Here is a 23,896-nt window from a genome sequence, read left to right as displayed (position 1 = left end):
TTAATGGTAACATCATGATTAAGACTGCATGCTTGACATTACATAAATCTAATTTATGAGTACCAATTTTTTTTAGTACCACAGTAAAAGTAAAGTCACTTTTACAATATTGCAAATCAAACGATTATTCTAAGATAAATATGTAAAAATATTTTATTTTATTGTTACATACATAACTGTTAAAAGGTACAGCATCAGAATGTAGACACTCAAGTTTACGTTAAAAGACCGATTAATACCCGTAATGTCAAGACGTTTCACATAATGTGCATTAGGGGGTGGGGCGACATTGTGCCCAGGCTGAAAATAAAAGAAAAATCGTTAATTGTTTTGGTACGATATTAACAACATGGTTTTTAAAGGGCAACTGATATGCGATCAGGGTCCAGAAATTGAAAATACCTTTAGCACAGTCTTAGCAATAACAACACACTTTCAATAAGGTGTACTGCCGGTTTTATGAAGACCACAAAAAATATATGAAAGGCAACTTCGGTCATTGTTTTTGACGTTTTCTCTCAGTATACTCTTTAGAGAGATACTGATGTGTAACTAAGGCCCTCAACTTGGAAATACTGAAAAGGACCTTCATTGTAGAAAGTGACATCTACAACTGGGACTTAATTCTTTAGGTTGAGATTAAATGAAAAATTTAAAACATGCTAGGTGTATGAGAATAGTAATGTGACTGATTTTTTATCTACCTAAGTTTTTTTTCAACAACATTATTGGCCCCTAAACAGCAGCTTCTTTTGGATACTTCATGTCGGTATAATCGTTGTTCCCAGGGTTGGCAGCAGCGCCGAAATGCTTTAAGCCGTACGTCCTTCAATATGTGAGTCACATTCTTTCAAATGTTTCCAGAGTCCCAAAACGAAGTCCTTTTACGAAATTTTTAGTTTCGCTAACATAAAATGCATGTCAACGACTCAGATCAGATGAACAGGGAGCCTGTAGGATAACAGAAATACCTTTTGGGGTGAAAAGATCCGTGATGGTAGTAAATGTGTTCAATGGGACGCTATCATGATTCAGCGTCCGTTTGTGTGCGTGTCCAGTCGTTCTCACTCGATTTAATCTTTTCCTGAGCGTTTGAATGACATCCTTGTATAACACAAGATTGACAGTTTGTCCTAAAGGAACAAATTGAAAAGAATGGTTCAAATGGCTCTCAGTGCTATTGGAATCAACTTCTGAGATCATCAGTCCCCTAGAACCTAGAACTACTTAAACCTAACTAATCTAAGGACATCACCCACTTCCAGGATTCAAACCTGCGACAGTAGTGTCCATGCAGTTCCAGACTGTAGCACCTAGAACCGCTCGGTCACAACGGCCAGCGGAACAAAATCATTGTGCATGATATTCCTACAGTCAAAAAAGTAAATACGAGTTATTTTGATCTTTGATTTGCTCATTTGAGCCTCTTTTGGTGGAGGAAATCTCTCAGTACGCCACTCCTCACTATGTCCCTTCGTCTCAGGATCATACTCAAAAATCCTGAATTCGTCACCGATGATCACACTACTCAAACATTCGCAGTTAATGGCAGTCTTCTCAAGAAGACCATCACACGTGTTTCTTCGATTGTTGTTCTACTCATTTGTGAGGTTTCTCAGCAAGATTTTGACACAAACCAACCACATGTGCACATCTTCAGTCAGATCTTTGATTTGAGGTGAAAGTGGTAAAGTTTGAACACGTCACCCATTATCTTTATTGTTAAATGTCCATCTGGTCTTGACAGACCTTGCACACGTTCGACGTTCTCGTCGGTTTCTGATTTTGAAGGCCTCTCTGAGCGAGATTCATCTTCACCGTGATAACAGAAAAGTTATGCCTGGTCGTCAGCAGAGGACTGTTCAAGCTGGTGGAAGCTCTGTAATGGTGTGGGATGTGTGCAGTTGCTGTAATATGGAACCCCTGATACGACTAGATATGACTCCGACAGATTACAAACGAGGTAGAATCCTGTCTGATCACCTGAATTCATTCATGCCCATCCTGCCCATTGTGCAATCCGATGTACTTGGGTAATTCCAGCAGGACAGTGTGATACCCCACACGTCCAGAATTGCTACATAGTGCCTCCAGGAGCACTCTTCTGAGTTTAAACATTTCCTTTAGCCGACTAACTCCCCAGGCATGAACATTACTGAACATATATGGGATGCTTTGCAGCAAGCTGTCCTGAAGAGATCTCCAACTTCTCATACTCTTACGGATTTATGGACAGCACTGCATAATTCACAGTGTCAATTCCAAGCAGAACTACTTCAGACATATGTCGAATCCATACCACATCGTGTTGCAATACTTCTACGTGCTCGCTGGTACCTACACTATATTCGACAGTTGTACTTGTTTCGTTGGCTCTTCAGCGCATAATGCTCTTGTAATCCATTCACTTCAAACTATTTATGAATGGAATCACAGCATACATCACCTCAGTTGATCAATAAACATATAATACCAACATGTACATTACCTTCTAAACAATAATTAGTGCTATATGCGGAGTGCATGAAGAGATAATCATCACACTATTTACATACATGTCATGAGGTTTTTCAGATATCACTTTCACTTCTCAGCACGTCCCACAATCGGACCACCTGTATGGCCTTCATTTCCAGCTATACTACATTAATTGAATTTTTTTATGGCTAACAATTTTTTATTGATACACAAACCGTCTTCGAAAATTCTGTGCTAGATTTGTGGCTCGTAGTAAAAATCCCTTAATCGACACTAAGTAGAAAAAGAGAGCTAGCAGTACAGCAAAAATTAATCGAAAACGTACTAACAGCCAGGGAAATCATGTTCATCATGCAACAACACACACACACACACACACACACACACACACACACACACACACACACACACAAAAGAACTTTGTGTCCCTGGATGCACTGAAAACATTGAAGAATTATGTAGCAGTACACTAAATAAATTGCCTCTCATTAATTCGCCTACCACTTCAGCGCAGATACTCCAACTCCATAATTCTTGTAAATTCCAAAGACCTCATTGGCAAATGATGTCATAGGATTGCTTGAACACCATCATTATACTTAAAACACACTACACGACAGCCCAAGACCATCACTTCTTATATGTCAACAAAAAATCAGCCCCTACAATCGTATCACTAGCTAAATTCGGATTCAGGTATAACCCTGACAAAGAAAATCAATACCTACTTGTCTCTTTTTTTCTCTGCTCCTGTTCTGGTGATCATCACTTTCACTTGAGTCCACAGTAAAGAAGTAATAGTTTATAAAGCAACACCTTCGGATCTGTGATATGCTGATTCTCTCAACCCAGACGACTGGCTTCCAACACCTGAAACACAGGGGAAAATATATTTGAAACGCTGGACTCTTCAGAGAATTGAGATTTCCTTGACTATCACTTATCAACAGGTAACTCAAGCATACAAAATTAAATACATTCAATTACTCATAGACATTTTTCATCCTGTTTTCAGCACTCAAATCAGCTCCACACATCAGTTGTCAATTATGTGGCTATTGGGCTATGGGTTATCTACTTGAACATTTTTCTGTGGACAATCTGAGGGTATCTCTACAAAATAGGAACTTTAGTTTCTATCTTGTCAATGTCAGTGACTACCATTCCCTTTACCAATTAGATATGACGAAAACGTCTTCCAATCCAATCACTATTACCACTCCTAAAATTTTTGCTTTCATTACAATCACATAATTCCTCTGATGCCTCCACTTACCGTTCCCATATCTATGACAATATGTATCACATTGCCGGTGACAACTATTCCAATTCCTCCGTGGCCTCAGACTAGGATAACAAAACTTACTCTTGCTTCTACCACAACCAATCTCTTCAGTATTGTCATATTCTAATTCTTGGAGCAAAATCTCAAAAACCCGCTAACTTCCCTTTCACATGACCAGGAAGAATAATCTGGCTGAACTTGGGAGTAAATTTTATAACTCAATTATAATTCAATTTAGTAGGACTGTAAGCATTGTTAAAAAATTATTTTTCCACACCATGCATTCAAAGAATGCAGCGGGATTTATAAAATCAGTATTATTAGAATTTTTCATAAACAAGTATGCCAATGATTATCTCTTGCGCTGCCTCAGACAAATCTTCTAACAGGAATATCTGGTGAAACTCGTCATATGGCTCAAAGTTTCTAGTTAATCTCAATATTCACCTACTAAGGTCACCTACCAAACAGCCACATACAAACTCAGTTCTGTGATTGGCTGTCCATGTGGAAGGAAATACAAAATCAAACTCGTCTAGCCAAGCATGAGGATAGGTACCATTTCATATAATTAAAAAAACTTGAAATTTTAGAACAGGCAAGAAATGGTTATATTGAAAACGATGCCTCATTTCACAGTTTTCAGCATCATGATTAAAACGACCATGGTTGTGAAGAATTCTCCTCCTTTCATAAAGAGCTGCAGGATCTCATTCATCTTCATGAACACAATATAAATCACCATGATCTAGCACATAACCTCTGCTGTAACAATGCCCCCAAACTTATTTCAATTTTACTCTCTCATTCAAGTACTGGCCTAATTCTTTATTCTCCTGTTACTCTCCATTTGAAATTCTCTGAAACTCGAAACGTCTGGACAGTTGCTTGGAAAATATATAGGTTCCAAACTAACTAGCAACCTCACATTAATCATGCCTTAGAAAGATATCAAGGCTATCCTACCTCGTATGGAAATTATCTGAATCAGTTAGAAATAAATATCTTGGCACAGCTTAATTTGGCCTTTTCAGCTTCACACATATATGGGCGGTTGTTATGTGGTCACTCATGTGAGTGCCGAGTCGGCAAGACTCACCGGAGGAGAAACACACCTCTGAAGATGTCCAGCGCAGCTCTGGACGAAACGTTAGCAGCTGAAGAGTTTCATGGACCAAGACCTTACATCCCGGAAGGTTTACCAGAAGATACATTAAATCTCTGTTGCAATGATGTCCTAAAACTTACATTATCGCTCAGCAAACATTAATTATTCATTGGAAAACCTGCATTGATGATTACAGAAGCGCAAGCAGCCCTAGCTGACAGCCTCTATGCATAGTCCACCTCATGTCCACTCCAGACATATAATTTTTTAAAGTCCAGATACATACTAATAGTAATTAAACAAATAAATTAAATAAAAATTGTTCTATATCCCATTGTAACTGACATGCTCTAACAATACAAAAACAACTCAAGACTCAAACTTCTTCACAACCTCACCCTGTTCAAACACAGGTCAGTGTAGAGGTGATAGTTTGAAGAAAACTTTAATTTCCAAACACTAATTTATTAAGCAAACTCATGTTACTTTTCCCACTATAATGAAATCATTTGCTCTAGAATACCATACATACTCCAGATAACACTCCCTCTAATTGGATGAGAACTATTGGCTCCTACGAAGATGGTTATAATCAATAAGCAAAAACATCGTGAAACGTAAATGCCAAACAATTGTGTACACGAATTAACAATAAAAATTGTTACATGTCACAAGAATAAAGACCTCAAAACCTAAAAACATTATCCTGTATGCTGCAATATACGTCAAAAATGTAAAAGAACAATGTCGTCCTCACCACAACAAATTCAACGGAAACTATGCCTCTGTACTGTAATGACCCGGCCTATTCCGCGTCGCTATGTATAAAGATGGGTGAGAGAAATGGTGAGGGAGTGGGCAGATTCACACCCGAACTTGCAGTGAAACTGTCATTCCACTGACAGAGGTCTGTTGAAGCAGTTTTACACAGCACTCCGTTTAGCCTCAGGACCGCAATTTGTGCTTGAAAAATGGTTCAAATAGCTCTGATCACTATGGGGCTTAACATCTGTAGTCATCAGTCCCCTAGAACTTTGAACTACTTGAACCTAACTAACCTAAGGACATCACACACATCCATGCACGAGGCAGGATTCGAACATGCGACCGTAGTGGTCACGTGGTTCCAGACTGAAGCGCCTAGAACCGCTCGGCCACACCGGCCGCCGTGCTAGAAAACTCGGCCGACTGCGGAATGCGCCGACGCGCCTATCACGCCCAGTGACGCCTGTTATCCTGGGCCGCCGTGGCTGCAGCCGCCAGCCGCCAGCGGCAAAGATGAGCGCTGGCTGCCCAGGCCCTCCGGAGTCTGTCGGCTAAGCAGCCCACCCCGTACTCGTCGTCCCCACTCGAGCGCTTGGGAGTGGCAGCTGACGGTAGATATACAGATGACGACCAGCGATGCCCTAGTCACCCGCCAGAGATAGACGAAGACGGTGGCCAAATGTTCAAATGTATGTGAAATCTTATGGGACGTAACTGCTGAGGTCATCAGTCCCTAAGCTTACACACTACATAACCTAAATTATCCTAAGGACAAATACACACACCCGTACCCGAGGGAGGACTCGAACCTCCGCCGGAACCAGCCGCACAGCCCACGACTGCAGCGCCTGAGACCGCTCGGCTAATACCGCGTGGCTGGTGGTCAAAGAGGTCTAGGTTTCTAGGAGACCGCGAGTGCGCATCTCTCCCAGCCAGACTTTAGACATCTTCTATTCCATCGACCGAAGTAGCTCAGGGAGTGGAGACTGGCTGGGCCCAAGCTCCTCACATCATCGAAACATCCCGGAAATCCCGCAGTCATCACGCCACAGGCATGGGGTGCATCGTTGCCAGGCTGTCAGCAGATTTCCATCACCAAGGGTGGGTCGTGGTTTCTTTGAAACACAAAAGGCTATCATTCTCTCCAGTTTAATAAGCAGACAGAATGGAGGCATTACTTCATACTTTGAACTGCTACGCTCTGTTATTTATACCCATACAACTACGCCTTCAACATAGTCCTATTACAGGGGGAAGAGTATGATAATTTCATATTACTTGGCTTTCAGCTTTTCCTAGCTCGCTGTGCCCCGAGCACGGGTTCCTACAACCAGTTAAATTTGCAACGCGTGAGTTTCTCGGTAGCCGGCAAGTGTCTGATATAAAACATCACCTCAACCTTGGTCACACTGTGATGTGGCATTGAGGTACTACGTGGCACGCCCGTCCCTAGATTAGTAACCCTTTCTGGCCGGAATGTTTTGTCGTAATGTCAAAAGTACAGTCTAACGGCTTACTCTATTAGCACTTCTGGCACGCTTGCCTCTACTGCATAGCCGCGTGTGGGAATAACACGTTTAAGACATTCGCAACTCGCGCACCTAACTTTTTTGAGGTGCAACACACATCCCCTCTTTCGAGAGATTCGTCCCGAATCTTCCAGGACCGAGCTTTCCAGTCCTGAATGTAATGTTTATATTGCCTTAGACAAAACACCTACTTCCATCAAACCTTCCCACGGCCCTTGCCGGCTAAACAGTCGTCCGGCAACGGGTGTCTCGACTGATCTGTAGGCTGTGCACTTTTGCGATTATTACATGAATAAAATATGCAAATACCTACTAAAGACACGACATCTTGTTTTTGAAAAACATCTATGTAATCATGATTTGTCGATTATCTTGAATGGTCTGGACAAGATGTAACATCCGCTCCACTGAAATTTTCTCCTGCTGTGATTCGATTAATCTGTCTAATGAATGTGTAAGTTCAGGGTTAAGGGATGCATAAAAGTGCTCTAAGTTCTGCAAGTGTAATAACCGTAATGGCCCTTCTGGCCTATGCAGTTAGTGTAATTACAGACGTACAACTGAGTGTACACCTATGAGAGAAACCCTTCACAAGATGAATGCCATCCCACGGCACTCTTCATAGAAATGGCCACTTTCTGAAAGTCACCAAGTGCATCATTTAATTTCGGAACCTTCTCCTAATCCGTTGTCACGGACAACGTTTTTATTAATTTATCTCCCGTATTTAACCAACTACTCTTCCTGCAAACAACAGGTTGCAAACAATATATACTAGCTGTGATAAGAGTGCTCTTAATTTACTGTAGTTAAACTGCGATTACGATACTCCTTCAGCACCTCCCTAATAAAGGTGACTTCCCTGTTCCCACTAAATCAATCCGAAACAAAATCTACCAGTCTCGGAATTTCATTTCTCTGAATTGTTGATTTCAATGTCCACTGATGTCTCATAAGGAAGGCATCTGACTGCCTAGAGAAAAACATACCTCCAAAAACGTTTGAACGACGGCTAAGTATTCTGCTCCCCTCGAGATTATGTATGGCAAACCCAGGACCATTCCCTTTATTCAGGATGTCATACAGAGTCGCCACCTGAGGAAAGGAACCATCTCTCACCCCCATCCTACTTCCGAAGCTAGTAACTAAGGACAACTAGCAACAAGAAGAACAGTAGCAAAAACCAGACAAAGACCATGAAGTAATCAAAAGAAACACATGAGGCAATGACATCAAATCAATAAATCCACCTGAACACAACACAATGTAAAAAATACCCATAACACAAATATCAACAATAAATCTAACACCAGCATAATATTTCAAATAATGTAAAATCAGTGACCTCAGACCATAGGCAGGACTTGTGCTTAAGCTGTCTAAACGCTGAGGTTCCTTCTTTCCACCAGCTGCACCTAATTAGTCAAAGCAACCAAAGTCCTCTTAAACTGTTCCACCAGACTGACATGCAGGATAGACGTTTTGGTACCTTTCCATTAACAGTTGACATCATTACGGCTCGTCATATTTCGTGAATAACTTATTTGTCTTTCTCCTTGGTATCTACTGGCTAGTAACTAACACGCGCTGCCCTCTGCGATACTACGGCAGCCTGCCTGTGCGCCTATTTAGCTGTTCCTGGGGTTCCCGGGTCTTTGTCTACGGGTTTTGCACGTTTCTTCTCGCAAAATTATTCGTTGGTTCGAAATTCGCTAGCGATTTAGGACCTAAAAAGTCAAAATGAGTGGACATTTTCATCCTGTACCTCAAATTGTGACATGACAATTCCCGTATGAATCTTTGATTTGTTCGCGAAAAGCACATATGGAAAATGTATATCTCAGTGGTCGTCTGTGGCATTCTCGTAATAACTTAGCAGTTTAAAAATGGTCTTATGCTCACGCTCCAACGTGCTTTCACTTTGTGAGTAGAACGGGTTAGTTCGTAACTTCCGAATATGCAACACACGGCGCAGCTGGTTGTAGGTACCGAAACTATGTTCGTACCACCGTCCATAACTATGGTATCAGGCACTCCAATCTTCAGCGTCCAATTGTTAATAAATACTTGTGCCACAGTACAGACCTTTCGATCTGGAATTGCTTTCATTACTAGATACAGCGAGAAACACTGATAATCGTAACCACATGCGTATTCTTTACAGGTGTTCTGGCTGTGGTTAGCTAATGTCTAGAACAAGTATTTGAAATGTCTTCGGCGCCTCTGGTAGCCTCTGCGAAGGGATTTTCTGGTGCAAAGCATCAACTCCCGGCGCGCATGGTACACAGTCTTTGGCATATTTCACCAAGCCACTCTTCCTGTTCCCCACCAAAACCATTCCGCAGTACGCCTATCTGTTGATCGTAGGTCGCCATGATCTGAAAAAAACATGCTCTTCAGCCTGTTAACATTTCTTTTGGAAGTGCGTACAGCAAATCCTCAGGCATGATAAAATGCTGCTGTGACTTAAAAGAGTGACACTCTTTACTATGTGTCTTTGCTTGCTGCTATTCCAATAGACACTAGTCCAGTGTACTCAGCATGGCTACTTTGCGAATTAATGTATCTGCATTTGTGTGGACAACCTCGTAATCACACTCATTGAACTTGAGAACAAATCGCGACAAACCAGCAGATGAGTCTCTTAGACCAAACAACCATTTCAGTGTCGCATGAGCAGCATAAATTTTAAATCTTTTATCAGACAAGAACACCTGAAATGTGTAAATCGCATATGACGGTTAACACTTCGGTTGTTGAGTTGTTACGTTACGCTTTACTTAACGGCTCCTGTCCATCAAACATCTGACACAAAATACATCCCGTTGACCCATTTCAAACATCATTAGAGACAATGAACCATTTTCTAAAACCTGATATAACCAATACTGTATCGGAAATCATAGCCTCCTCCAATTTCTCTGACACTACTTGCCACTCCTCCTTCCACTAAAACATTGCACTCTTCACGAGTAATGTAATTAAGAGAATAGTACGTTATCTCAAAAATAAAGGTCATCAGGTTTTGATGCTGCTCCCAATAGTGTACTTCATATTTGTTTCCGTATAATAAATCTGGTCTTATCTGAAATATATATTGCATCACTAACTCAGCAAGCAACCTGTTTCATTGCTGGCATCATTTGAAAAAAATATTTGAGAACGTGATTTATTCTAGAACAAATTTTACGTCCTCGGAAAATCACAGTTTGCGTTTCAGAAGAGGTGCTCGCCAATTTATACAATGATTTAAAAATTAAACAGCATCGGCTTGTATTTTTTGCAACCTATTCAAGGCCTCTGACCGCATGAATCACAGTAGACTCCTAGTTAAATTGAAGTTTCGTGAGATTGATTGTATAGCCAACCAATTCATAATATCATATCTAACTACTTAAATGCAGAACGTTGTACCTAATAATTCAAGAATTTTAGGCCAGGGACATGATTCCTCAAGGCGCAGACTTAGGTCTACTACTGTTCCCCACAAATGTGAACGGTCTAATATACAGGGTGATTCAAAAAGAATACCACAACTTTAGGAATTTAAAACTCAGCAACGACAAAAGGCAGAGCTAAGCACTATCTGTCGGCGAATTAAGGCAGCTATAAAGTTTCATTTAGTTGTACATTTGTTCGCTTGAGGCGCTGTTGACTAGGCGTCAGCGTCAGTTGATGCTAAGATGGCGACCGTTCAACAGAAAGCTTTTTGTGTTATTGAGTACGGCAGAAGTGAATCGACGACAGTTGTTCAGCGTGCATTTCGAACGAAGTATGGTCTTAAACCTCCTGATAGGTGGTGTATTAAACGTTGGTATAAACAGTTTACAGAGAATGGGTGTTTGTGCAAAGGGAAAAATTCTGGACGGCCGAGAACGAGTGATGAAACTGGCCTCCAAGAAGCCCTGATCTTACCCCCTGCGATTTTTCTTATGGGGGTTTGTTAAGGATACGGTGTTTCGGCCACCTCTCCCAGCCACCATTGGTGATTTGAAACGAGAAATAACAGCAGCTATCCAAACTGTTACGCCTGATATGCTACAGAGAGTGTGGAACGAGTTGGAGTATCGGGTTGATATTGCTCGAGTGTCTGGAGGGGGCCATATTGAACATCTCTGAACTTGTTTTCGAGTGAAAAAAAACCTTTTTAAATACTCTTTGTCATGATGTATAACAGAAGGTTATATTATGTTTCTTTCATTAAATACACATGTTTAAAGTTGTAGTATTCTTTTTGAATCACCCTGTACAACAAACAGAATTAGTTCTCATTGCAGACGACATCGGTACTCAAATCAGTCCAAGCATTTATACAGAACAAGAACAAAGAATAAACAATATTTTTAAAAGTGTCATTCACTGGTTTTCTGCGCATGGTCTCACCCTCAATTTTAAAAAGGCACAACATATTCAGCTCTGCTTATCTAGAGGTACTACATCAATGATAACGGTAACACACAATAAGGAAATAATGAATAGGGTGATAACTTCAAAATTCTTATTTGTCCATAGTGATGAGAATACATACTGGAAAAAGCACATTTTGGAACTCCTTAAATAAGTTAGTTCAGACTCTTATTGCAGTTCAGACTGCAATTATAAATGTTACAGACCTTGCTGAGAGACAAATCAGTAACTCGACGTATTCTCCGTGTCTTCACTCGATAATGTCATATAGAATAATGGTCTGTGGTAAGTCATGTTTAAAAAAGAAACTATTCATTGCTCAATAAACGTTTTGTAAAAATACTATGTGGTGCTCATCCGTGATCACATTTACACATCTGTTTAAGGATTTGAGCATTGTGACTACTCGTGCACAATTTACTTATTCCCTCCTGAAGACTTTTGTAAATATTTCACTACACTTCAAAAGGAACAACTATGTACATAGTTACAATGTCAGAAGAAAAAATGATATTTATTATTCCATGTTAAGGTTGCCTTTAGAACAAAAATTGGTGCAGAATGATGCAACAAAAGTTTTTCATCACTTGCATGTTGTATTGTTGTGGGCTTCAGTCCTGAGACTGATTTGATGCAGCTCTCCATGCTACTCTATCCTGTGCAAGCTTCTTCATCTCCCAGTACCTACTGCAACTTAAATCCTTCTGAATCTGCTTGGTGTATTCATCTCTTGGTCCCCCTCTAAGATTTTTACCCTCCATGCTACCCTCCAATCCTAAATTGGTGATCCCTTGATGCCTCAGAACATGTCCTGCCCACCGATCCCTTCTTCTAGTCAAGTTGTTCCACAAACTTCTCTTCTCCCCAATCCTTTTCAACACCTCTTCATTAGTTATGTGATCTACCCATCTAATCTTCAGCATTCTTCTGTAGCACCACATTTCGAAAGCTTCTATTCTCTTCTTGTCTAAACTATTTATCGTCCATGTTCCACTTCCATACATGGCTACGCCCCATATAAATACTTTCAGAAGCGATTACCTCACACTTAAATCTATACTCGATGTTAACAAATTTCTCTTCTTGAGAAACGCTTTCCTTGCCATTGCCAGTCTACATTTTATATCCTATTTACTTCGACCATCATCAGTTATTTTGTTCCCCAAATAGCAAAACTTTTTATTTCTTCTCCTTGGATTTTAATAACTACTCCGAATTTTTCTTTTGTTTCCTTCACTGCTTGCTTAATATACAGATTGAATAACATCAGGGAGAGACAACAACCCTGTCTCACTTCCTTCCCAACCACTGCTCCCCTCTCATGCCCCTCGACGCTTATAATTGCCATATGGTTTCTGTACAAATTGTAAATAGCCTTTCGCTCCCTGTATTTTACCACTGCCACCTTCTGAATTTGAAAGAGAGTATTCCAGTGAACATTGTCAAAAGCTTTCTCTAAGTCTACAAATGCTAGAAACGTAGGTTTGCCTTTCCTTAATCTAGCTTCTAAGATACGTCGTAGGGTCAGTATTGCCTCACGTGTTCCAATATTCACTTGCATACCAATACAAAATGTCTGACAGAATGCAACATAAAATTCGAAAACAAACTGAAAAACTTTCTTGTTGGAAATTTCTTCTTTTCGGATAAAGAATTTCTATTGTAACGTGTAAAATGTGGTGAGTAGGAATTACTAACCCACATCTTTATATTTTAGGGTAAAACATAAAGTTATAAATGTTCATCCTGTGGCCATGTTTACGAGGTGTATGTAAAATAACTCATTCCACATTACGATTTATTGTACTAAATGACCCGTGAACATGAAACTAACTAGCTAACTAACAAATTCACGAAATCCATTAGGAATTTAAAGTAGTAGTTGAACAAACCGAAGAACGACTGCATCTGTTCGGTCATCCATGGTGCTGGAAAACTTTGAATTGCCTCTGTAAAAGTAAGATCAGTCTGCACACTACTCTCCCTAATTATGTGACCCAGATTCTTAACTCGAATTTGAGCAAACCGGTACTTGTTGACTGTAGCCTATGGAAAACATCCTCTGGTGTAACGGTTGAGTAGACAATTAAGTCATCTAAATGGATGACATAAGCTTCAGGCTATAACCCTCTTAAAACTCAGTCAAATAACCCCTGTAAAGTAGCAGGGGCATTTTTTAAATCGAATGTGCTATGCTTCTGCACACAAAACAATGTGAAACATCAAACTGTCCATTACTTGAGCTCAACCACGTACAACGTCCCACAAGGTAAATCAGTACCCACTGCTACCCACGCTGCCTTTCCAATACCTGCGGATATTTTATCCTGCTGATCAATCTTTAACGAACCTGACTGCAGTTTAGCTAGCATCACCTTCATGACACGTAAGCCGTGGGATGTCGCTTCGATTGCAACTGCATTAACAAAGTGAAACAAAGCTTCAGAGAGCTCAAGAGCTTTTCCAAAGTTCAGTCCTTGCAAAATGTTTGTCGAGAAAATCTGGTCGGAGAATCACTGAATATCCTTCACCCATACGTGGTAAAACATTCATATACACTTTAAACTTAGTTTCCGTAATAGTAAACTCACGTATCATCGTACCCAACAACTCAACATTTCTATCGAGAACCCCATGTAACTTACATCGTTGTGGTCCCGCCGCCCTTTTTTACCAAGTGCAGACTGATAATAGTCACGTGTGCCTTCGTGTCTACACCACCCACTACACCCACTATGTTTCACACCACCCACTACACCCACTAAGCATCTTTCCGTCTGTGCTCTATCTTGTGCAGTGTTATAACCTATCAGGAGTGCTTTCCGATGGTCAAAGTTTTACCGTTTCAGTTTAGTGGCTAATTAACCCTATAATACTTCCTGTTCTTCCTCTTCCGTCATTCAGATACTAGGTAGCCCACTTCCCCACATGAGTAACACTCTAGTTGCTCCCACTGTTCCTGTGTATGGCCCTCTCGTCCACACCTGTAGCATTTGACCTCAGAAGGGAATAAAATGTGAACTACCCGTTGCTTCATGACAAAATGTGTTTCTTCAACTTGCGCCACATCTCTACGAGCTGCAGCCTCCTCTGATAAAACTTTGTTGGCCTCTGCATTGTGGTTATTCACGTACGTTGAGCGTTAACTTTGCGAATCCTGTCTGAAAATATTTCCAGTGACTTATCACAGTTCAAATTACAAGTATCTTGCCCACCTCGAAAAATTCCTATAGTATTTTGTTTTTGGTAACGCTGGCGTAGTCCAGCAGCCAACTGCTGAGACGACTGTGCTTTACTTTGGATCTCATGGTATACCAGATACGAATTGGCCTCTCCTGTTAAACGCAAATTTAGTCACACGAGGTATTTCTTCGTCTGATCAACCCCTCAGTGTTGTAGTAGCTGTAACATCATTAACCCTTGCAATACCATTGGGGTGGGTGGAAGGGCGGGGCGTACTTTATGCTTACCTTTTGAAAATATTGATATCTACTCAGGTACTTTATATATTAAAATTCTGTAAAAAAATATATATTCTCTTTAATGAAGTCTTCTTCCAGATTCCATGATTGTCTTACATTTCTTCGTTTAAGCTTAATCGGAAAATGGAAGTTAAAGAGAGGTCGTCAAAAGTCTTCCCAGCTTGGTAGTAGATGCGACTCTCCAAAACGATTGTCTTACTCCACAAATAATAGCACAACGTGACCTTAGAAGACATGGACATTATATTTCTCTGGGTTGACAGCTACAATGATCTCAACAATGATTCATTTCCCTTTAGTTCTTTATTGTTTCCTGTCCAGTGGCACTTAGTCCAGTGTTTGAAAAAACTGTGATTGAAAATGCATTGACAGTTACATACTGACGGAGAAATATCACAGATGTTGGAACAATCTACAGATACTCAAATTGAATTTGCCACCCAGTCTGAGGGGCCTTGACATAGTCGGTGCGATTCCCTCGTTCCTCCCACCCCACCACCCCACCCCCCTGTCAGAGGTTAGGGTAAGTTAGATTAAGTAGTGTGTAGGCTTAGGGACCGATGACCTCAGTTGTTTGGTCCCCTAAGACCTTACAAAAAATTTCCAAAATTTTAAAATTGAATTTTATGAAACTGACGATGCAGTGAGTGAAACCGAAGAGTAATGTGTTTTGCACGAGGATGTGTGCAGTCATAGTGTGTCTACAGAAGCTGAAGATAAACTCTGGGCACCTGAAACTGATGAGGCAGCTTGCGAGGTTAGTGATAAGTATATTACAAGCACTGGAAAAATTTATTGCTCCAAACCTCCTCATATTAGAAAAAGAGTAGTGCAAAATACATAGTGACAGACAGAGAAGGCATAAGAGACGCAGGTAAAGCAGGAACAATAAGAGAATCATTTTAAAGTTTTTGCCTCCACAAATTGTCAACATCATAAAAATCATAACAATGAAGACGCATTGAGGCAGAAAATACCCCAGAGAGACAGACTTGAATTCATGGCTTATACAGGGCTACTTATTATTATGGAGAAGTCATGTGTTACAGATCTGTGGTCCTACACTTCAGGAAGTTTTGTATATACTGCTACAATGAGCTTTCAGCGATTCTAGTACTGGAAATATTCCAGTCACAATGGCTTCTTATATTCTTCATGAAAAACCCTAAGGAATTTGTTGTTTCTATAATCTCAACAGTTTGACGCAGCAATTGGTTCACCTACTGACACTAAGAAGAAAGCAGTTATAACTTTACATTATAATGAGGCTAAAGGTGGAGTTGACTCGACAGATCAAATGGTGAGGAAACATTGAACCATGATGGCTATAAGAAGGTGGCCGCTGTCTGTCTTCTATACTCCTGCGGACATGGTAGCGGTAGAGAGTATACAAAATTTCTGTTGAACTTCCTGGACTGTAATAAGAAAAATTCTAATAAGCGAGGACTTTTTCATCAAGAACTGAGACTACAGCTCACGAAATCATACATTGAAGAGAGGGCTATAAATATTGCAGCACTGCCAAATTCTGTAGTTTCATGTATGGAGTGTGTTCTCGGAAAGAAAATCAAGCAGAACTTCGAGGCAAAAGAAGCTCATGGAGCTGAAGGTAGATGTCATTTGTGTGTTTGTGAAAGCCATTCAAAAGTAAAAAGTACAACAAAGTGGACCAAACAACAGCAATCTGCAACAATTGTAAGAGATACACATGTGGTAAACACAGCAAAATAGACTGTTGTAAAGTTCAAAGTGTGAATTAGACTCCAAAGGAAGTGGTGAATAATACTTCTCACAAAACTAAGTTATTTACCTAAGCTATTCATATATTACCTCAACTTTTTGTATTTTTTTAAATTATGGTTAAGTGTACTTCAGTAGTACTAGAACGACTTTTAGTATTAATTTCTCTCAAGATAGTTAGACTTAGTAAACTTTAATGACGAAGTAAGTGAAAGATAGAAATGCGTGTTTGAAAACAGTTTTAAAAGAAATATTTTGGTTCTGGATCCTCATTATGCATCAATAGATCATTCAAAAGTATGTTCGCAAAGTAATTCAAGAACAATTAATGAATTTTATTTATTTTTTTAATTTTGTTATGGTGCTCACAAAGTACCTCCCTCCACCTCAGCCCTTTGTAATTCATGTTACTGGAAATGGATTGGTATTCTGAGGGTTAATGAAAATCGATACACCACCTGATGTACTAGCTAAAAAGAGACTGATAAGTGAGGCTACTGTTGGATCAAAAAATGGAGAACCTACGCCCAACTCCGCTTTATTTTCTCCTGTCACACGCGGTGACTGAACATGAATTGCTTCCACAGACACAGATCTACGAAGGGGGTCCTTGTGCTCCTGCTACTGATAAAAATATGCCTCTGTTAACACCCGCACTTGCTCTGTTACAGAAGCAAAAAGCTCTGTATTACTATCAGCAAATTTTTCTGCTATTTTTCGTACTTTACATCTACTGTAATTAGTACCAGAAACACAAATAAAGAAACCTTGTAAGTTACTTTTTCCCGTATATCGTCACCCATCTAAACTCTGAACAATAGCGAGACAGATGTGCAACATGTGTACATGCAAAACATGCAGCTGCACAGCATTTTAATATGCAATGATACGTTCACGGGTTCACGTGATTTCGCAAATGTAAACTTAATCATGCTGTATCCAGCACTCCACAAATTAGGTCACATAACTGAGAAAACTACTGAATTAAATATAAACAAATTATGACTTACTCAACCCCATTGTGTTGAGCAAATCCTTGTGAACTGGAGACATGCCATGTATGTAATTTACTAAATGACCGAGTCTTTCTGCAAGACTACAGACCACAGTGTTTGAGTTCAAGAGTTACCCAAAAATCACTTCTCTCACCAAACTGTGATGTATTTATGCTGAAATAACACTTCCCCACACAACCTGTACCGTGAAGTGCAACGACTGCTTTCGGACACCAACTGTAATGAGAGGGCCAGTTCCTGGAATCTGTGCCTCACAGTCGGTGAGAAGAATGTTGAGGGAGAGGACAGATTTACACTGGCGCTTATAGTCGGATTGTGATGGTACTAAGAGATGTTTATTAAAGCAGCCATATTAGCACTCCAGCTGTTTTCATGACCGCACTCTGTGCTTGCAAACGCAGCCGATCACGGAATACGCCGACGCCCCTATCCGCCGGTGACATCTGCTGACCTGGGTCACGTGTGGCAGCTACAGTGATGCTGAGCTGCTCACCAGCAGGCGACGCCGTGCCTGCCACCGGCGGGGAGAACGAGGGTGAGTCCCCCATGCCCCCAGAGCCCTGCTGGGTATCAGCCCCTGCTCCTACTTGTAGTCTTCACATCACACGATTGGGGGTAGTAGTGACAACAGATGTCGATTACTGAGCAGAAATGCCCTGGTCACCATCTCCAGGGATCGACCAGGATGATTTCGGATACAGTCCATGTCCCTAGGAGGCCGCGAGGGTGCACTTCCCCCATCCGGACTGTAGACAACTTGCACTTCGTTGATCGAAAGCTCAATGCTTTGAGCAACAAATTTCAATTATTTACACGTTTATAGCTACGCTTATAATGCAGAAACGTCGGCGGCTGACGAGTGGGTTTACTTCATATTACTTGTCTAGTTACCTTTTTCTAGCTAGCACTCAACTGAGCATGAGTTGCTAGGCGCAGTGAAAGTGGCAAAGTGTCAGATTCTCGGTAGCACGTACGTTTCCGAGTATCAAAATATTACTTCACTCTCGGTCACACCGTTCCATGCGCTCGGCCGTTGGCCAGTGTCATAAACGTCCCTCTGCCTGGACTGTTTCTTCATGATATCAACAATACCGTCGAGTGCCTTACTTAACTAGCACACCTGCCGTTCTGGTGTCTACTACGGTAGGAATGAAATTGGAAAAAATTGCAAATCCAGCGCTGCATTTTTCCGGGGAGCAGCAGCACATACTGTACTACAAATTGCGGAAAACTGGTGCAGAAAACAGGATCTAAATGTCAGGTCCAAGACAATTGATGTAGCACCATTCACGAGATTGTAAATCCATCACATACATCGTAATTTGGAATATCAGGCTTCTGGATGAAACTCTACAAGTAGAGGGATGCGAAATTATCATGGATCCCTCATATAAAGAATAAACGTTCTGAGCCGAAAAGCACTCTTATGATCATCAGAATGTTCCATGATAAAAACTAGGTTCTAAAATCCTAGGAATATGTACTGAATATTTACTACTGTAAACATACCTATGACAACTGATGAGCCTATGGTATGGTGGTATGAAGTAGAAGGTGGTTGCTAGGTAGCTTGGTAAGGTACAGAGATTCTATTGCTTAGCTATAACAGGAGGAATTTGCAGTGGACCCACTGCTAGTATGGAGACCGTGTTGGACATGCCCCTACTACACCTTTGGGTTACAATGGAAGCAGTGGCATGGGCATAAAGGCTAAGAACAAGAAATAACTGGATTCCTTTAGCATAACGAGAACATCACACCAGTATAGTGTGGTAAACATAGGCATTGTCTGGGTAATGGTGGCTGACCATACAGTAACTTTTAGCAACTCCAGTAAACTTTTCTCTGTAACAACTGCAAGAGGGGAGCAGTGGAAGAAAATTGGAAATTTGTTTAAGTTCCTATGGCACCAAACTTCTGAGATCTTCGGTCCGTGGTCTTACACACCATTTAATTGAAGTTAAACTAACTTATGCTAAGCACAGCACACACAGCCATGTCCCAGGGAGAACTCGAACAACCAACGGGAGGAGCCGCGCGATCTGTGGCAAGGCGCCTCTCACCCTTCGGCTACCTGGCGCGGTCCAGTGGAAGAATGGACCACGACACCTTTCAGGAGACATAGTCTGACTTACTGACAGGTCGAAAATAGGTAAAGCCGCTGGAAATAGAGTAGCTGAGCACAGTCAAGAATAGAGGGAGCAGTCTCTATAGGGAAATTGGCCACAGGCGGAAGTATCCGCTGCTAGGGTATGCATGGAGGCGCATTTGCTTAGGTACAACAAGGATCGTGGTATCTACATTTGTTAGGTTGTAACACATTTTGATATTTGTATGTCACCAAAATCCACGTTAGAGAGAGAGCAAGTTACGTTAGTGTTAAAAAATCTTCGTTCTTGTCGTGGAAAAGTTTTTGCCGCTCTGCATTCTGATACATTGTTATTAGAAGTGTGGTAGGCGACGGACGTATTTGATAGTGCTGTGGTGACTTTTAATTGCGTCTGCTGGATGAATAAAGAAGTACTGTAAAGGACAGCAAAGATGAATATGATGTATACATTGAAAGGTGAAGGGCTATAAATTTTGAATAATGCTATATATGTATATTCTACTTCGAAAAGATTCGGACAGCTTAGTCAGTTGAAATCTTAATGCGTGAATCAGGCAAGTGGGATGCTCATTCTCTCAGCTCTCTGCAACTGAACAAACTTAACTAGCTGACAATGATCATTTCTACAAATCTGGTACGCATTGCAACTGGCTTATCTCAAATTTCCTCCCTCTCCTTATATATATAGTGTTACAAAAAGGAACGGCCAAACTTTCAGGAAACATTCCTCACACACAAATAAAGAAAAGGTGTTATGTGTACATGTGTCCGGAAACGCTTAATTTCCATGTTAGAGCTCATTTTAGTTTCGTCAGTATGTACTGTACTTCGTCGGTTCACCGCCATACCATGGCCTCCACGCTCTCCTGACCTCAACCCTCTTGGCTTTCGTTTAAGGGGGCATTTGAAAGCTCTTGTCTACGCAGCCCCGGAACCAAATGTAGAGACTCTTTGTGCTCGAATTATGGACGGCTGTGATACAATACGCCATTTTCCAGAGCTGCATCAGCGCATCAGGGATTCCATGCGACGGAGGGTGGATACATGTATCCTCGCTAATGGAGGACATTTTGAACATTTCCTGTAACAAAGTGTTTGAAGTCACGCTAGTACGTTCTGTTTATGTGTGTTTCCATTCCATGGTTAATGTGATTTGAAGAGAAGTAATAAAATGAGCTACAACATGGAAAGTAAGCGTTTCTGGACACATATCCACATAACATATTTTCTTTCCTTGTGTGTGAGGAATGTTTCCTGAAAGTTTGGCCGTACCTTTTTGTAACACCCTGTATAGGGAGAGAGAGGAAATGTGTTTATATAGCTGACAATGATCATATCTACAAATCAGGTGCCCATTGCTGTAGACTCATCTCAAATTTCCTCTCTCTCTCTCTCTCTCTTTCTCTCTCTCTCTCTCTCTCTCTCTCTCTCCCTCCCTCCCTCCCCCCCTCTCTCTCTCTCTCTCTCTCTCTCTCTCTCTCTATATATATATATATATATATATCCCTCCCTCTCTCCCTCTCTCTCTCTCTCTCTCTCTCTCTCTATATATATATATATATATATATATATATATATATATATATATATATATATATATAGAGAGAGAGAGAGAGAGAGAGAGAGAGAGGGAGGGAGGGAGGGGGAGAGAGAGAGACAGAGAGAGAGAGAGAGAGAGAGAGGAAATTTGAGATGAGCCTACAGCAATGGGCACCTGATTTGTAGATATGATCATTGTCAGCTATATAAACACATTTCCTCTCTCTCCCTATACAGGGTGTTACAAAAAGGTACGGCCAAACTTTCAGGAAACATTCCTCCCTCTCTCTCTCTCTCTCTCTCTCTCTATATATATATATATATATATATATATATATATATATATAGAGAGAGAGAGAGAGAGAGAGAGAGAGAGAGAGAGAGAGAGAGAGAGAGAGAGAGAGGGAGGGAGGGGGAGAGAGATATATATATATATAAGAGGAAAACTGAGTTAGGCCGCAGCACGGCGCACCTGATTTGTAGAAATGATCATTGTCAGCTAGTTAACATTGTTCAGTTGTAGAGAGCTGAGAGAATGAGCACTCCACTTGCCTGATTCACGCATTAAGATTTCAACTGACTAAGTTGTTCGAGTTTTCTGGAAATTCTCTATTAACATTGTACCCGTTTTAAATCTATGATCACATTGCACCACGCGGTACTTAACAGCTTGAATATAGTTTGGAAATTTTACTTAGGAATCCTCGCTTAACTGCTACCTACTTAGTCATGGACTGTGCGGCCGGTCCCGGCGGAGGTTCGAGTCCTCCCTCGAGCATGGGTGTGTGTGTGTGTGTGTTTGTCCTTAGGATAATTTCGATTAAGTAGTGTGTAAGCTTAGAGACTGATGACTTTAGCAGTCCCATAAGATTTCACACACATCTGAACTTTTTTTTTTTTTTTTTTTTACAATTTGCTACCTTCTTGCTGTTTCCTGTTCTGCTTTCGAGAAATCAGCAACAGTTGTCAAGACGCGAGGTAAGTGAAAATTTTGAAATTTTGATTTGGGCCATAAAACTGTTTTACTTCAGATGCGCATTTGATATAAAGAGAAGTTGTACTCAGACCACTTACAGTTCAGTTTAAATTTGGTTATGTTTTGTCAAAGGTTAGCATATGAGTTTAAGGTGGATAGCAGTCCGTAAGTACATAGTTCTCGAAAAACATAAATTTCATTTATAGAGTGGGGGCTAAAGTAGGGCTAAATTTCATACAAAAACAAATATGTAATGGGGGTGTATTCATTTATTCTGATTCTAACCAGCTGCGGAATATCTATTAGCCCCTGCATCGACATGAAAGATCATTACAGAATGCAATGCAGCTCTTGGCAGAGTAGGGGAAACCAATAACCAAACCTGCTTTGGGCCCCTTGTATCTCAGGAATTAATGGCAATGAACAAGATACTAGAATGACCAGGAAAGACGCAATGACTCGGTTTATTGGACCGGAACCTGTCATCACATAAGATGACTGTACCACCAAAACTACAAAACTGAATCAGGAGCCAGCACGTTTATTGGAATACGATCCAAAATGAAAAACATGGCAAGCCAATTTTGCCGAATCTGTATTTCAGTAGGAGTTCTATAATAATTAACTTGAACAGAAAACAGATCAAACTCATCGTAGAACTTATGACTGGCCATTTAACTACATATAACATCTACACCGGATGGATATAGAGTAAAAGGCCACTAAGTGTGGACTACGTGGTGAGGAAGATGAAACTGCACCACATCTAATCTTCCAATGCGAAGCTCTGACGGACAAAAGATACAAAATGGTCGAGTAGGTTGAGTCTGAAGGATACGTGTCATACTAGAAAAACAGGGAGTGAAATACCAGAATAAACTCAGTTTCCCTGGGTTATGCAGTGGGCTAACGCCATTGTTGTTTATATCTCCCTGCACTAGAGATACCAAATTGGTGTCCACATGAGCCTCTTCATCATTTTACTTAACATTTAACTTAGTGTACCCACCTCTGGCACCTCAATTCTGGGCGTAAACTGCAAACTACTTAAAAAACGACTGAATAGTTGACTGTGTCTGTAGTGGATACAAGCTATATTATCTTTATTTCACTTCACATTTGACTAAGTTTCGGGTAATTATCGGAGCCCCACCATCATATTTAATACATATATGTGCACTATGTCAGTATATATATATATCATTCCCTGCTCTCACCTGAATCAATCAAGGGCATGAATGAGAGTGTGCAAGATAAATTTATGCGAACAGTTACCAGTTCAGACGCTTCCCGATTCGTCTAAATATATCGTCAACTGCTTGTATTAGATGCCTGAATACCTGACTTCCTACAGACTTACGGACAGGCATAGGAATCTATGTGGATCACACTCTCGTGGCGGTGAAGTCATGGGCTGTCCACAATGAAGTAGTGCATCGATTATTGGAAGACTTTGAACAT

Source organism: Schistocerca serialis, chromosome 8, assembly GCF_023864345.2.
Source record: "Schistocerca serialis cubense isolate TAMUIC-IGC-003099 chromosome 8, iqSchSeri2.2, whole genome shotgun sequence".
In the NCBI taxonomy this organism is placed as follows: domain Eukaryota; kingdom Metazoa; phylum Arthropoda; class Insecta; order Orthoptera; family Acrididae; genus Schistocerca; species Schistocerca serialis.
The sequence above is the reverse complement of the archived record's forward strand: the minus strand, read 5'-3'. Positions refer to the sequence as shown.